Below are 17158 nucleotides of genomic sequence, written 5' to 3'. Positions count from 1 at the left end.
CTGAGACTTCTGGGTAAGACTGATCGGTTTGAAATTCGATCTCACAGGAGCAAACACAATAAGAGGGTTCTCACTTATCCCTCTGGCACGTGAGTAGGTACATCAAATATATTCAGATATTATATATAATAACGCGCTGGTGGTTGTTGAACCGTCTTAAAACTTTGTGTGTGCTCGACTCAATCTTGTTTATACATTTTAGCTATATATATTGAAGTTGTTTTGTACACGATTCGTATAATATAATAATATGATATTATATGCACGTGTAAACGACCACATTGATTATATTAAATCGTAACAATCTATTTATAACAAATATCATTACCTACTCCGCCGGTGCACGTACCACGCAGCAAGCCTTTCGTATATAAATCTCAGAAAGGGCTGAACGAATATTGTTGTTGCATTATATTAATATTACGTTATGACGATGTTATGCGATCGTACATATTAAATATATACATATATATTTAAGGGAAGCGCGCTTCTCGAGCACCGACGTCTCCGCTCTTATTATTACGATATTTCGCCCGAGTTGTTATTATGTCGGTAAACTCGCTGCAAGACCATGTGGCGCGGCGGATGTTAACCCGGTGTGTTTGTATATATTATTATAATATAATAATATATTATATTATATGATATATACTAAGCCAAGACATTTCGGGTTCCGGAAAATTGCGTTTCACAAACATATATTATACATATATATAATATATATATATATACATTATATACGCGTTTTCTCTCGAATGCGGCGCGGTGTATAAGAGGTACGTGTTTTTGACATTTATGTTCGCGGCGGTGGAAGGCGCAGCGAGATAGGGAGGGGGTGGGTTGATAAATAGAGAGAAAGAGTGGGCGGAGAAGGAGCACGGTACCGAGTGAGAGAGTTATATAATATATGAGACGGACGCGAGGAAAGACGGGAACGGAGAGAGAGAGAAAGAGAGAAAAGACAAGAGAGAGAAATTTCTGTTTATATTACACCCATATATACAAGTGCACGCGTGCGTGTGAGTGTGTTTGTGTGTAAGCATCCACGTTTATTAAAGTTCCCTCGTTCGCCGCCACTTCTCTTCCGAGCTCTTTCGTCTACCGATTCCGCCAAGCCCACACACACACACACACACACACACACATATATATATATATATACGTTCCCCGAGGTGCACGCCGGCGAAAACCCGAAATTACTTTTGCCCCGTATACACTTAGGTATATACGTATATACATACATACATATATATATATACATTCCGTATACGTATACGTAGATATATAATGCCTTTCGCCCCTCGCCCGGCCCAGATTGTGAGAACACACGCACGCACACTCACCCGATTACACACACACACACATTCGTTTCGTCGTCTTGGCTCTGCACTCTTGTATATATATTTATGGTGCTGTACGCGCGTACACCTCTCCGTCGCCATTAAGGAAACATCACGCGTCTGTTTTTCATTTACTCTCCCTCGTATACGTGCCCCATAGGTATATATGTGTTGTATGTATGTACACGACGTGTCTTCTTCGTCAGTACACACACACACAAGTCTGTCATATATACATGTACTGCGTAAAGGGGAAATCCACACGGATACATATATATATATAATGTATGTGTGTGAGTGATATATATAAACCACCGTATTCGTACTTTCGTTCGTTCGTTCCGTCCGCCCCCTACCCATTCCCCCCCCCCCCCAGTAAACCGCCGGTCGTCGTCGTCGTCGTAGTCGTCGTCGTCGTCTCGTCGCCGCCGCCGCCGCAGCCTCCGCTAGCGGTGGTTCTAAATTACAAAGCGCTCTGGTTTAATCTGTTTTAAACAAGCTCGTTGAGGCTAAGCCAACGTCTTACCGAGGATCCTTTTACCTTGCCCGCCCACTGTCCTATACCAATCTCCTCGCTCGCACACACGCCTTGTCATACATATATACACATATACATACATACATTCGCGCGTATACCCACCCCTGAAAGTACACCCCCACACCACCCTCGCAACAGCCGTCATCGCCGGTGTATACGACCGCCACCGCCGCACGTGTTCTTACCATATATTATATACTCCGCACAGCCGCTGTGTATTTCCAAAAGTACCACCGCCGCCCATTCCTTTCAAATAATATATATAATATGTATGCGCATTATATACGGTGCTCGCCTCGCTTGCTCCTCGCGCACCGCCCCGACCGCCTCGAAATTCGTACACGTATTTGCATTCGCAAACATCTTGAAATCCTTTTAGCCCTGAGAAATGTGTATACGCGAGACAGCACGTATTCTTGCATATTAATGAATACGCGCGCGCCTATGCGGTTGCCGGAAAGTTTGACAAAGTGCCAGCCGGGTACCGATTTCGCGCACGAAATCATTTTACTGTTTTACGGAACCACAGTTATAATAATAATAATAATAATATATGTGAAGGAGATACTCGTATACACGGTAAAATTTATGATATGTATTAATATATTATAATATTATCGTTTATATTCGGCGCAGTAATAATATATATATATATTAATATTATATGTTTAGTAGGTCTATTATCGCTGCAGGATTTTCGTTTACTACTTTTTAATTTTATGAAACCTAATGATTCTACTCGCTTCATACCCGAGGAAAATTGAACAGTTTTTCGTACAAATTATTTTTATTTAAATATATTTAGGTACGTGCGAATTTAAATTTATGTAAAATCTCTATTATCACAATTATGATATTCAAAATATCATTCACTTCGTGAATTCGTCACTATTTAAATAAAAAATGATTGATTTAGCGAATAATATTTATAAGGTTAAATCAGATTCATGTACAGATTTAGGTATTTTTTTATAAATGTGTTGTTAATAAAACATGAAACAAGTTAATTAATAATAAATTAATTAATTAATTAATGCTGTACAAAAAAATATCGTCGTCTAAGCAATTTTTTTTATTTTAATATGTTGATTCACATAATAACACCCTCGAAAGGAAAATAAAATAGACGTTTGTATCTTACTTAAAACGTGCACCAATCTTGTAAAAAAAATCAACCATACTAATACGAGTATACGTGTACACGTAGTTATAGAATTACAGAATTACAAATGTACATTGTTTATATCACGACTATAATAGTGATTTGTCATATTTTAAAATAACTATTTTCTAATCGATACTGTATGTTTGTATTCAAAATCTGTCTTTACTGTTTATAATAGTTTTAAATATTTTTGGTTTGCCAAACTGAAAATTAAGAAATTAAAGCTGCTATTTTCGAATTACTTTAACATTTCGAATAGCCAATAACATCATATAATACAAGTAATAACATTCATGCTGTATAAATATTTTAAGAGTTTAGTTATTAATTCCCATTACGCATTCATATAATAGTTTAGTAGGAACGTTTTAAACTTTAGACGAGAAATGGGTGGAGAAGTAGCTAAATTTAATATAGTATAAAAGGGGTGGTATTCTACGAAAACAAACACTATGGTCTATGAGTCTAATTAATAATTATAATGGTGTATATTGCACATTTTAAATGAGTATAACACAAACCTAAATTGTCTAAGTTGTTAGCGATGGGCATCAATTTGTTATAAAATATAAACCTTATAATTATCAAATGTTTGCATTAATAACATTGTTACAGTTACATTAAATATTTTATTATTGTTTTATCATACAACAAATAATAACTTATATAATTATACGTTTCTGTTTTATTTAAAATATTATTAAAGCTGTGTATATACTTATTATAATTCAATTTGAGAATCTATACTTAAAAATATAACACAGAAACGACTATAATTTTTCCGGTCAAGTAGCATAGAAATATGAATATACATTTTATAACATATACTAATAAATTTTAATACGTTTTTTAATTAAATATTACAGAAAGACCTTTTTACTTTTTTATTGATCCAACTGAATGAGGTCGAAAATGACGAACGTACAGTCTGAACTTTTATACCTACAAGTTCTTATTTTTTATCATGCATTTGGTATCTAATTAAAAATTGAAATTAAAATGAAATGATTTAAATGTAAACATTAAAATGAAACACAGTAATAATACAAATGCGTTACAATATTTAATAATTACTATGTTAATACAGAAATAAAAAATATTGATTATGTGACAACTATCTCAAAAAAAATAAAACGTAATTTGTAAGGTTAGAAAGCAATGGGTTATATATATGTGAAAAATATTTACATTTATGTATACGAAAATGTAAGTATAAAAAATATATACTCTAACCTACCGTAGGTTTTATAAAGTATTACTTTTAAGTATCGAATTGAACAGAAGTTTTTTTTTTTATATTTATTCTTGGACGTAATTTTTAAAAATCTGTGAAAACCTGCATAATGTATTCATTAATCTCGTTTCTGACGAAACTATGATGATTATTTCATTGAGTAGAGCTTCGTTCTATAAGATTATTTTATTTATTTTATTTACATATAAACGGGCTTGAGCCCAGGTTAAAAATGTACACATAATATAAATATTATACTACTTTAGACACCTGAACTAGTTGTTTTTCCAATTTATGTGTCTTACCTACACTTTTTTTAAATTAGTTTATATATTAAAATAATTAAAAATATATGCATATAATGCATTTCAAATTTCCAAATTGGTAAAGATGATGATTTTTTTTTTTTTGATGATTAATGATACGCGATAAATAATAGCAAACAATGAAAATATATCAACAACATTTCCGTATTCACAAAAATAATTATAGTAATTAGAGATTAAGTTATTAGAGAAATTGTAGTTACATGTTGATACAATCGCCACCGGCCACCACAATGATCCCCAAGTATATGGACATTAAGATTGTTCGTCCTAAGTGATTGTGACTATATTAAGAGAGATCCCAATGAATGCGTGTACGGTTTATGCCATCAGATAGAAAGTTGGTTTATAACTTATTCGAACCGGAAAATCGAAAAGGGTTTTAGCGCTTTACACACACACATACACACATATATATATAAACATTCGCATTCTCTTAGGTTATCGGGTCTGGCAAGATATTAGGAGTAATTATCCGGTGCCCTTAATGGAGCGTTTCTACAGAGCACCAACGTCTTGTTTGCGCAATCTCGGAAAAAGTTCAAAATCCATATATATATAAATGCACACATATATATTCAGTACTAGAGCGGTAAGGGATAGTGAGATGATGCGCGGTGCGGCGTTACCGGGGAAATTAATCGGTAACAACCCCTTTGAATGTTTTCCCGGAGATTTCCTACGAAAGTGTCCATCAACCAACCCTAAGTATACATGCATACAACAGTAGGAGTGGTAAGGTAGTTCTACCGAAAATTTATCGTTTTGTTAATGGCAACGGTAGTAGTAATACCCATGGGTATAAATTATTCTCAATTCAGAATACTTAAGAAATTATTGTTAAAGACATTTTATCAAATCAACTGTTATATTGCGTTACCGAAATTGTATATTTCGAAATTAACTATTTCCCGAATACAAAAGCGACATAGAAGGTATAGTAATAGCAAGTATTATTGTCGATAATGCAGTTTCAACTCGTATTTTAATCATTACGAGACAATTACTTACTAAATTAAATATTTCAATTATGAAGTAGGTATTTTCGGACACTTGATGTTCGGAAATATTATTTTAATGTCTAAATGTTAATTAATTATTACTTAAATGCTTCTAAATTATTATTCTGAAATACTAATCAAAATAATCTTCATTATTTTGCTTCAATTTATGTTTTTTTTCTCATTTTTGGTCTTTCAATCATCATAAATATTAAATATTAAACCAATACTGAACACCTTAAGTGTTTGTCATTAATTTACTGAGTAAATAAATTTGTATGGTAAATATAAAACATAATAATATTTTTAGTTTGTAATAAATATGTCCATACAGGAACTTACTGCTTACACAAATTGAATTATATGAGTATATTATACTGTTTTTATTTTAAACTTGAAACATAGTAGTGTTAAGTTTTGTAACTATTAAAATTAAAATTAAATAAATACTCACAAAAAAACAAATATAAAATATTGATGTTGAATATTGTTATTGTATTTTCATATCGCTCTTACCGTCCTGCGACTCCTACGTTATTAGTAGTATCATCACCGTATCAAATATTATAGAATACAATATATAGTGATGAAACTAAATTATATAATAATTAGAGGGAGCATTCAAAGCATTTACAACATATTACGTATTTTATACAAACAATAATAGTATAAAATATAACAAATAATCGATATGAAACAGAATTTTTATTTTTATTTCTGGATGATTTCATTGTTAAAATAGAAACTATAAAATATGTTTAGGATCGTTTATCAAGAAATGTCAAAATACCATGTTTATTTTTCGATGATAATTTTTTTTACAATTTGAATCTTTTGATAAATCATATTTTATTCTTGTCTCACAGCTATCGACTTGAAACTAATTTTTTAATAAAAGACGATTCGACTTTATTTCAACGACTACATTTTCAACGGTATATAGGTAATATACATTAAACATTGACCACTTTATCGAATACCAATACTGTATAATCAAAAAATTATTTTATTCATAGGTATGAGATGTAAAATATGGAATACGTTAAATCAAAAGTGTAATTTTCGAGCGCATTTTCCCGGGTGTATGGATCTAAAACTTTAGAATACGGTCGCTGTTGTCGAATTATTTTTTCGTATTTTAAAAGAATTTGAGTTGAAGTTTTAACATAAAAATAATTAATATTATATACAGAAATACATAATATAATATTTTGTACAGGTATTCATGATTTTTAACAGAATTGGAGAACCTGTTGGCTGTTATAAATAGTATAATAATTTATGAGTGTTATCAAGGACCTATATGTATGTATAGACGATGTACCCTGTGACTCGTTCAAAATTCACTTTTATCAATTTATTTATTAAATTTTCATTTTTCATACTTTTTATTATTTTTATATAGAATACAATAGGTACATATTTATTATTTTAAAAGATTTCAACACGCGTGCGCACGTCTGTATAGAATCGCAGAGGTAGAATCGCCGCCGTCGTTACATTGCGTGCACCGCAGCATCCACATCAGCGAGGGGGCTGTGGCTTGTTCGACCCTTTTTTCCGACATGGCCGAACAAAAAGGGTACACACAACGCGTGTTTAAAAAGGGATCTCTTCCTTTTTTTTTATCGCTCTGCTCGATTTTTATTTTTCCCACTAGTTTTTTTTTTTCATACATCGACTCTCCCGAACGCCCAATGGCTGTGCCCGGTCTGCGGAAAAAATGCGCCGGCAGCTATGCGCGTGGTGTCATTTTTTCCATCAGACCGCTGCGAGCTCGGCCGAGAAAAATGTGCAAAAAGAGAGCCAACGGGCGGCGGTGGAGAGGATTTTTTTTTATCTCGTAAATACCATGTATGGTGTGGGTGTGCATGCGTAGGTGGGTGGTGTGTGTGTGTGTGTAGTCCGTGTGTGTGCAAGGCGACAATGGGATTTTTCGTAGTCGTGGATTAAGTTTTGCAGTGTATCGATGGCCTGAGAATGCTGCGGTGTGCGGCACCGTCCGACTGACCGGTCTGAATCGAATTTCACTAAATCGTTTAAAATATTATTTTAATAACAATTATAACCTATCAACTCAATAATAAATTGTTGTGGTTTACGTTTTTGCTTTCCGTACACGACGATGTTTGGTGATGACGATTTTGTCTGTGCAACGAGTGCCGATCGCGAGCGACACGAATAACTACGTGCAACCCGATGAAAACCCCGATGGACGTACTATTTAACGCAATGAAATGTTTTTACAACTAAAGTTGGATTATTATTGTATGACACACACACCGTCGTCAGTGACTTGAATTTCACCATGGAAAAGAATTTTTATGGAGACCATCGTCTACGTACACGCACATGTGACATCGGAACTCGGAACTAGATAAATACGGAGAAATATAAAATTAGTTTATGCATACTTTTTTACCGCTTGAAAACTTAGCACTACAACAAATAGTGTTGGGGTTCATGTCGTTATTATACAAAATACACATAGGTACGTGTTTAGCGTTTCTAGCGCAGTGGTTTCTCGTGTCTTAAGTTTAAAGTCATTAAATTCCTGTCAATCAAGATATGTATCGCAATTTATATTTATCCGTCTATCTGAAACCTTTGAACGTTCAAATTTTAGTTTCATTCAAAACACCATCGTGGTAGTTCAGTTTTAATCGCCCGTCAAATTTTTCTATTTTGTTTTAAATGTAACAAATGTAACTTACTGTTACAAATTACGATATTTATTTACTCGTCATAAAAATAAATATAAATAATTATAATAATAATAAAAAAACCTATGTTTAATTCAAATATTCAAAAATTAATTTGGATATTATAAATTTTTAATTTTTGAATTTTCATTGCTTAACATATTTTATATTAATACAATATCGTACAAATTAAAAAAAGTTGTACATATTATATATTGTATAAACTATAGTTAACCAAATATTAAAATAACAAAAAAAAATAGTCTCGTTTAATGTGATTTTATGACCATTATCCTAACAATCTAATTCACAATTTTAGTAAAATCGTACATAAATGAAGAATAAACAAAATAAGAATTTAATTTTTTTGATCGTTTAGAGAACAAAATGACGTTTGGATGCTTCGTTTATTGTCGTATACGAGCAGCGTGTTTATGTATTGCGTTTAAACCATGCTAAGGGTAAGTTAATGTTTTTGTTTTCAGCTTCTAAAACACCGGTCGGTCCTTTTTACGGAATAAAGTTGATTATGGTCGTTGGTTGACCGGTGTCCGGTAAATTTAATCATTTTGTCCATTTGTAAACAATATGTTTTGTGTCAAATTATATACAATGTAATGTAGTATACTTTCATGTTCGATACTGTTATTAGAAAATTTCAAATACACTAGTCTATGGTACAACAATAGCAATAGATAGTTTAAGCACATGCAAAGAAGAAGATTATAATTATGATTAAGACGACGCCACACCCACATGACATATTTGTATTCAGAAATTCCAATTTTGTGTACCTATTAATATAAAATTATTAACCTTTTATAATACAGTGTATTTGCCTGTTATACTGTATTTTCTGATTTTCTCGAGCCTTCTTTGCGAAGTTTAAATTTTTAATCAAATTATAAACATTTAATTATATTTTTACTAAAAATATAACTGCTCTAAATTGAAACTGCTGAACACACATTTACTATGTTGTACGTTTCTAAGACCGAGATAACCCGTCATGCGAGTGTGATGTCGTCTTGATAAATTATGATTTTTTTATTTTGTTAATGACATCTTCCCAAAATCGATACAAAGTATATAATAATTAAACTCATTAATCACCAAATATCTTAAATCGTAATGATTATACAATGTTTTATAATTCAAACACGAACTTAAGATTTTTAATTAATTAAATATAAATTACTATTATTAGAACTTAACTTTATATTTTAAAGATAATTTATTTATTTTTAATAAAAATGTTAACATTTTAATAAAACACTTCATTAGCAATTTTCAACCTTTTCCATTAGCTTCTAATTCAAGACTATTAAAGAAAATAACGTTATTTAATTTGTAATATTATTTTGATAAAATAAAGGATACATTAATTAGCTTCATAGTTTAAATTTAGCGTAAAAATAAAATATATTACCTATGAGATATACATATTTTATAAAACCATTACATTTAAAATGTACTGAGTGATTCTTTTATTGAACAACACTCATTGTTTCAAAAACTATTAGTTTTTGAAAATATCTTTTTATACAAAATTTCTATTCAAAATAAAACATCATTTTTTAAAAAAATTGTTTTTTTAATATTTTTTCTTTTTTGAACGACATTATTTTTAATTTCATATTCTGAAGCAAAATATTTGTCAGAATATTCCGATAGGTACATAAAAATCGAAACTCGAACAAGTAGTTTTTGAGTAATAGCGAGGTATTTAAAGTTTGGCGAGCGAAGTAATAGACAAACAATTTGCAAGGTATCCCCACCTCACACCTCATACCACTCCATTCCGCTCACCTAAACTTTTAAATACTTATAACTCAAAAACTGCTAGTCCGAATTTCGATTTTTATGTATCGGAATACTCCAAAAAATATTTTACTTCAAAATATGAAATTTATAATATATGTTGTCATTCACAAAAATAAAAATTTTAAAAATTATTACAAAACAAAATATTAAGACAATTTAAAAAAAAAATTATTTTATTTTGACTGGAATTTATGTAAAAACATTAATAGATTTTGTAACAATGATTTTGGTTCGATAAAAGAATCACACTGTATAATTTATACCACGTTATAACTTAAAAAAAATTCGTTGCTTTTTTCGAAAACTCGAAACAGTGAAATTAATATTATAAACAGATTGTTTCTGGGCAAGAATAACAATATCGTTTGTTAACCGGTTCACCGTTACAATGATATTACACCGCATATACGGTCAAACCCTGTTCAGTGTACGCAACCTTTTCGACACGAACGAGGGATGAGTCGATACATTGGGTTTTACGAATAAAAAAGCCTGACGAGTACTATACAAAATAATATATACAATAATAATACGCGATCGTGTTTTTTCGATACATATGATATAATATAATATCGTTTCCCACGGATAAGCGATCGACCAAACTGGTCGTTGATCGACGACACAAGTAACCGGTCGATCGAAATCATGGGAATAACAACGAACGCAATTGCCGGACACCCCTTTCTCATGACCTTTCGATACCTCCGCCGCCGAAGGAGATACATATAATAATGCCGCGAGTCCTATACTTGCAGGGATCTAGTTCTTGAACATTATCGAAAACTGGTTAGACACGACGATGTTACTTTATATAAATGTAAAATGCAACAATAAGTAATGACCAGTAACAATAAAAATAATGTATACATGCCTACCCACAATGTAGACTGCATTGGTTAATGCAGTCATTGATGTCAGAACACATTCGATAGCACTTATGTGAATATTATTAATATTTACAATCCAGTAATATTCATCAGAACGATAAGTGACTCGGGACCCCTATAATCGTTTCAATATTTTAATAAATATATCATCATAAAAATAACGTAAAAAACTTTTATCAAGTCAATAAATATAATTTTTTATTAATTTTTTAATTTTTCAAGAATTTGATAAAATAATAAGTACATCAAAATCTGTTTTTAAATATTATTAAAGTCTTAACTCTGTAATAATATTAATACATATTGTATACATCTAAAATCAAATGATAATAAATGGTGCATAATTTAATCATGTTTACAAGATATTTTACGATTTTAATAATTGGTTAATAATTCTTACTTTTTAGTTTCTACGTGTTATTACCAAACACAACTTTATTACATGTATAAATAATTTATATTATTAAATCACAGATAATTATTTTATTTCGAGAAATTTAATTTATTTGTGTATTATACAAATTTATTCTACTATTAGTATGTAACTTTGTATAATCATGTCTCTATAATAAAAACATGAAATAATTAATTATTACTTAATTTTAAGATTTTAAGCTTATTTAAAAAAAAAAAAGTAAAATTATCTGTGGATTCAATGGTCATCTAAAATAACAGATCAATAAAATAATAAAAATTTGACATTCAAAATTGAACAATAACAAAACAGTATAAGTAATGAAATACTCGTAATATGCACACAGTTTCATAAATATGAATATTTTAATTTTAATTTCACAGGAACATGTTACATAAGTGCCTACTTGATATTTAAAAAAATATTCTACTCAAATAATTTACTAAAAAAGTTTTTAATGGTTTAAATCAAAAATATTATGATTTTATTCGAGTATAATTACTATTAGGGAACGGATTGAAATGCTTTAAAAACAAGAAAAATGCCTTAAAAACACGATTTAATGCTTTCTTAATAGAAATAGTTTTTAAAAAATGCTCATAAAATTATTTTTAACATTGAAAAAGTTTATTTGATTATATACATTTTTATTCTTAAGTATTAATTATTCGTATTATTTTCATCATCTTCTAGTGTTCCTATCTTCTTTTTACTCTGAAAATTATTTCCAAAAAATTAATATACAATTTAGATAGATACATTCGTTATACTTTTACCTTATGTTTTATAATAGCACTGTATAATATCAGGTGCTGCTAAATTTTTATCGAATTTTATCAATTCCTATATAAAAATGACTTAAAAATATAAAAAAATGCACTATAAATGTCAAAAAAGTTACATTTTTTAATTCCTTGATGTATGAAATGAACTTTGTGCTTGGAAAGTTACGTTTTCGGACATTCAGATAAAATGCATTTTTCATTTAATTCCGTTCCCTAATAATTATACATACATACATACATATATATTATATGTATTTTAAAAAATATTAAATGTATAATTTATAGTAATTTTATTATAATAAGCCTAGATACTACAGGGGATAGTGTATAACTGTATAAGTAATATCGTTAATTTTTTAAATTGCAATAGGTATTCATACATTTTCAAGTAAGTACATAACTGTGAGTTAAATGTTAATTTATGCAGTATTGTGTCAGACGCATCGCTGAAATCCATCGAATTTTGTATATTATGTATAGAAACTCCTAAGCTCGTAGTTCCTTATATTAATTAACGACGAATACACCTCGTCTAATAACGAAGTATGTTTGATCGTCACTGTTGTGTGTTCTGCGGTTGGCAGAATCCGATGCTTAACGATTGCTGCGTTTCGTTGTAAGTTATGCAAAGTTCCTGTTCAGATTTGTTAATTAGACATTCGTGTGGTATTAAACTGACGAATGCCGTGAGATGATTAACCCCATCTCGAAAGCAACTTTTACATGTATTGTTTGCTCCAGGTAAAGTCGGATATTATGTTATATATAGATATGAGATTCATCCCTATAGCTGCAGCTTCAATGGCCATTTTATAAAATCGTTTTATTTATTTCAATTTCATATTTTATGTTTTTATTTTTATATTACTAAACTAACATTATTCATATCATTGCAGTACACATACTATTATGACTTATTGGTTTTTATTAATAACACTCTTATAGTAATTATTGATAGTGTGATAATTGTATGTAATAGATAATTTTAATAATTGCAGATTAATGATTTAGTTGCAATCCTTTTATTTTATTTTTTTCAATCATGTTTATTCCTAATATTAATCCAATAAAATTTGTGCTTTGTCTTAAGTATAGTTGTATAATATAAGACTATAACACGGAAATAAAATTCAATCTACAATAACGATACGAATATACAAGTAAGTAACAAGGTATGACTAAAAGTGTAGTTAAAATTAATATGTAAATGTAATAATAAAAACAAAAATATAGATGAATAAATATAAAAATATATAATATACTCGTATATATATATATAAAATAAAAATAGCATATATAAATATTTTGTGTATATTTTTATATTTACATTCAAAATAGTATACAAATAAGTACAAAAAAGTTAAATTAAATAGTCATCTTGTGTTGTATTAAAACTTCTTTCTCTGGCTCCTGTACAATCTATATATTTAATATTTATTTCTAATTAAGACACTTACCATTTACAGAGTAATTTTCCAAGTATGCTCAAAGCCATTTTTTTTTTCATTTAAAAATTCCTATTTTTGAAAGTTTTTGGTATGCTTAAAAACCATATTTTAAAATTGTTTCAAATTTTTTTGTATTGTGGCGATACAATCTTATGTTTTTCAAACTATTTTTTTTCTGTAAATTATTTTTCTAGATAATTATTTGGAAATTAGTTTTATTTTCAACTTTATAAATGTTTATACTATAGACAAAATTCCATAAAAATTGTTGTACGAAAATATAAAGTAGATATAATATCGAATATAGTATTCGTTAATATGTTAGGAACATTATTACACTTTATAAATATTGATAGACAATATAATACACATTTTAATATTATCATGGACCCATTATCCTTATAGTACATCAAATTAAATATCTCAAAAATACTCATTTAAATTTTGATTTTGATACGTCAACATTTTTAGAAAAATTATCAACTAAATAATTTATAGTATAAAATGGGGATTGTCGTGTTAAAAACAGAAGTTTGTATCTGTACGGGATACTTTTAATTAGAAGTAATACAAAAGATTTCAACAATTTAAAAATAATTAAAATTTCCAAAAATTAGATTTTGTAAAACGGCATAATTGAAAAATAAAAAGGATTTAAGCATGCTTGGTGAATTATTCAGTGTATAATTTACTTAATTAATAGGTTTTAATTATAATTCTATTTGTTTTGTTTACAGTGGCCCTTCAAAATTATAGAAAATTAATAAAATACGTTTTCAACAGATTATATTACATGTTATATTAAGGCCTTTTCATCTATAAACTGTAACCACGTAAGTTAATTTAGATCTAACACAAGTATAGTTATTAATTTTACTTTGGATGCGTTTATGTAAATATTCATATTTTTGGGTTCTGCCATAATTTCCATTGTGATGAAATTTAGCGGTTTCTTTATTACATATACTGTTTGACCTTAGTCGACAATATGTGGTTGTGGTGTTTGTTATGTGGTACTTATACCTATACTTAAGGTGTTATTTGTTTAGGTCTGACGTTTGTGATTCGTAATAGTATATTGAATTTTCTGCATGGATTTTTTTTAATTGCCTAGTCTCATGATTGTATTTTTTTAAATTGTATATTTAGTTTTGTGTACCTATACATAATTCAGATTTTATTAATAATAACTATTGTACTTTGAGGCCTTAAAGGTAACTTTTCTTCATTGACAATAATATATGAAATATTGTTCTTTACTATAAATACTTTCATACTCACCAAAATGGTCTCTGCGCATAAAACATACCCACGATTCACCCACTATGGAACTTGCCAGACGATTTTATTTCTTGATATAAGTTAATTATTTAACTTTTTTAATACTTGCTTAAATTAGTCCTGATTTGAAAAAAAAATAAAAATGGAATCGAAAACCTTTATTTTTTATTTTGGTCCAAAAAATTCAAAAAATACTTTAAATTATAATAATTATGTCTCTATCTAGAACATAATATTAATTTAAATTAAAAAAAAAATGATTTACCAGTATATAGCAGAAAAACTTTATAAAACATGTGTATAGATCATGTATTAATGGCACACATTTAAAAACAATATATAATATTTTCTCTTCGTAACCTTTAAATTATTTAATAATAATCTATAATTATTAATTATAGTCATGATTATTAATTGTATTTATATTTTGGTACACAATTCATTTAATAAACAAAAAAAAATTTAATAGTTCGCTTGTAACCATTTTACCAGTATTTTTAGATGGTGTTCATAATTTGTATACGTGTTTAGAAACCATTAAAAAACTGATAAATCTCTTCTTTAAAATACCAATAAATTAGTTTTGATTTTTAATCGATAAATATAAAATTTCGACATCATTATTAGACATTTTTTAAAATCTTAATAATAATAAGACATTCAAATCTTATAAATTACTTCAATAATATTAACGATTCGTTAAACTATTTAAATAAACTACTCATGTGTATTCTGTGTATTATTTATAATATTGGTATGTAATTTTATAACGTGTATTTATTTACATATTAATATTATGTATATAATTATATCAAAATAATAAAATATAATAAAAAGTAAATATTAATTTTTCATTTAAATTTCAGAAGCGATAAATTATATTAATGATCCTGATTTGATCAATATAGTCTAAAAGTTTTTCCTTGCATGCAAGTTGTTTGAAAGTTTCGTAGACTCTGAAGATAATTACACAAAAGATAAGGCTAATGAACCGGAACTTAAGATCACCGTAACATGAATATTAAATATAATAAATTACTATTATAGCGAACAACATACGAATAGGAGACTTAAGTGTGTTAAACATAGTAATAATATAATAAACACACACTATAACATTTACTTAGAAGTGATTATATTTTGTTAATGATGTTTCTAGTTCATACAATTTTATAAGTCATAACTAGGGAAAAGATTCAAATGCAAATTGCATATTTTTTCTGAATATCATAAAACATTGCTCTCATAACACTAAATTCCCTTTGTATAATTAAAATTTTGTTTTGCAGTTTTTTATAATTCTTATGAAATTTTTCATAATATATAAAATAAATTTTTATATATTTCATAAAAATGTATACAATTCGATACATATTTATCTAAAACTAGGCAATAAAAAAAAAGAAAACAAGTATTCCGTTGTAATATTTCTATTTTTAGGTATCTATCATGTTTTCACCTATGTACCAAACAAAAAAGGCAGCTGCTGCAAAATAATCAGTTTATATATAAATATATAATACACGAGTTGATATAGATATAAGTAATTTTATTTTCTACTTACATCGAACACGATAAACCTAAATAATGTAAATATAAAATATATTAATAGATTAATAGATTTTTGTTTGATTATTTTTATTTAACATCATGGAGTCAATAACAGTTGGAAGAGTTTTTTTTTAATGAAACGAAAATACAAAAATATTTTAAGAAACACATTTTTGTAATCAATTTAAATTTTAAATATTTTTTTTTTATTTGTTATTTTATTACTAAGCTATGTATACATTATATAATAAACTTGTTTAATTTTGAGAGATTTGTGTCGTATAGTATTTATCATCTTATACACTATAGTATATCGTTACCATGCAAAAATATATAATATTTATTCACCTATTAATGACAGTATGGTAAAAATTGAGAATCGCTACACTTTATTATTTAGTTCATTTTATAAGAGTCTCAAATAATTGCTCACATAACAATAAAATTATCATTTTTATTAAAATTATTATTACAAAAAATTAAATGAATAGTGTATAGGGTAATATACATAGGGTGTACACAAATCTCAAATAAATTATTATGTTGATCATTTATTGTTCTACGTTTGTTGTTGTTTTTTATCATATTTATACTCGTACAATATAATTCTTCAAAAAGTAAACACTTTACTTCAAAAACTATTAACCTCTTAAAAACAATT

At 28.3% G+C, this 17158-nt stretch overlaps 1 long non-coding RNA gene across 1 annotated transcript; it reads left to right on the top strand.

The window, feature by feature from the left end:
* Positions 1 to 11515: 11515 nt before the first annotated feature.
* LOC132923137 (uncharacterized) lies at positions 11516 to 16782 on the top strand. The gene is made up of 3 exons (XR_009661103.1): positions 11516 to 13377; positions 14403 to 14498; positions 16387 to 16782. It is a non-coding gene; the product is annotated as an uncharacterized LOC132923137 (long non-coding RNA).
* Positions 16783 to 17158: the final 376 nt, after the last annotated feature.

The sequence above is a fragment of the Rhopalosiphum padi genome, chromosome 2 (genome assembly GCF_020882245.1).
Source record: "Rhopalosiphum padi isolate XX-2018 chromosome 2, ASM2088224v1, whole genome shotgun sequence".
In the NCBI taxonomy this organism is placed as follows: domain Eukaryota; kingdom Metazoa; phylum Arthropoda; class Insecta; order Hemiptera; family Aphididae; genus Rhopalosiphum; species Rhopalosiphum padi.
This window is presented reverse-complemented; position numbering and strand designations above follow the sequence as displayed.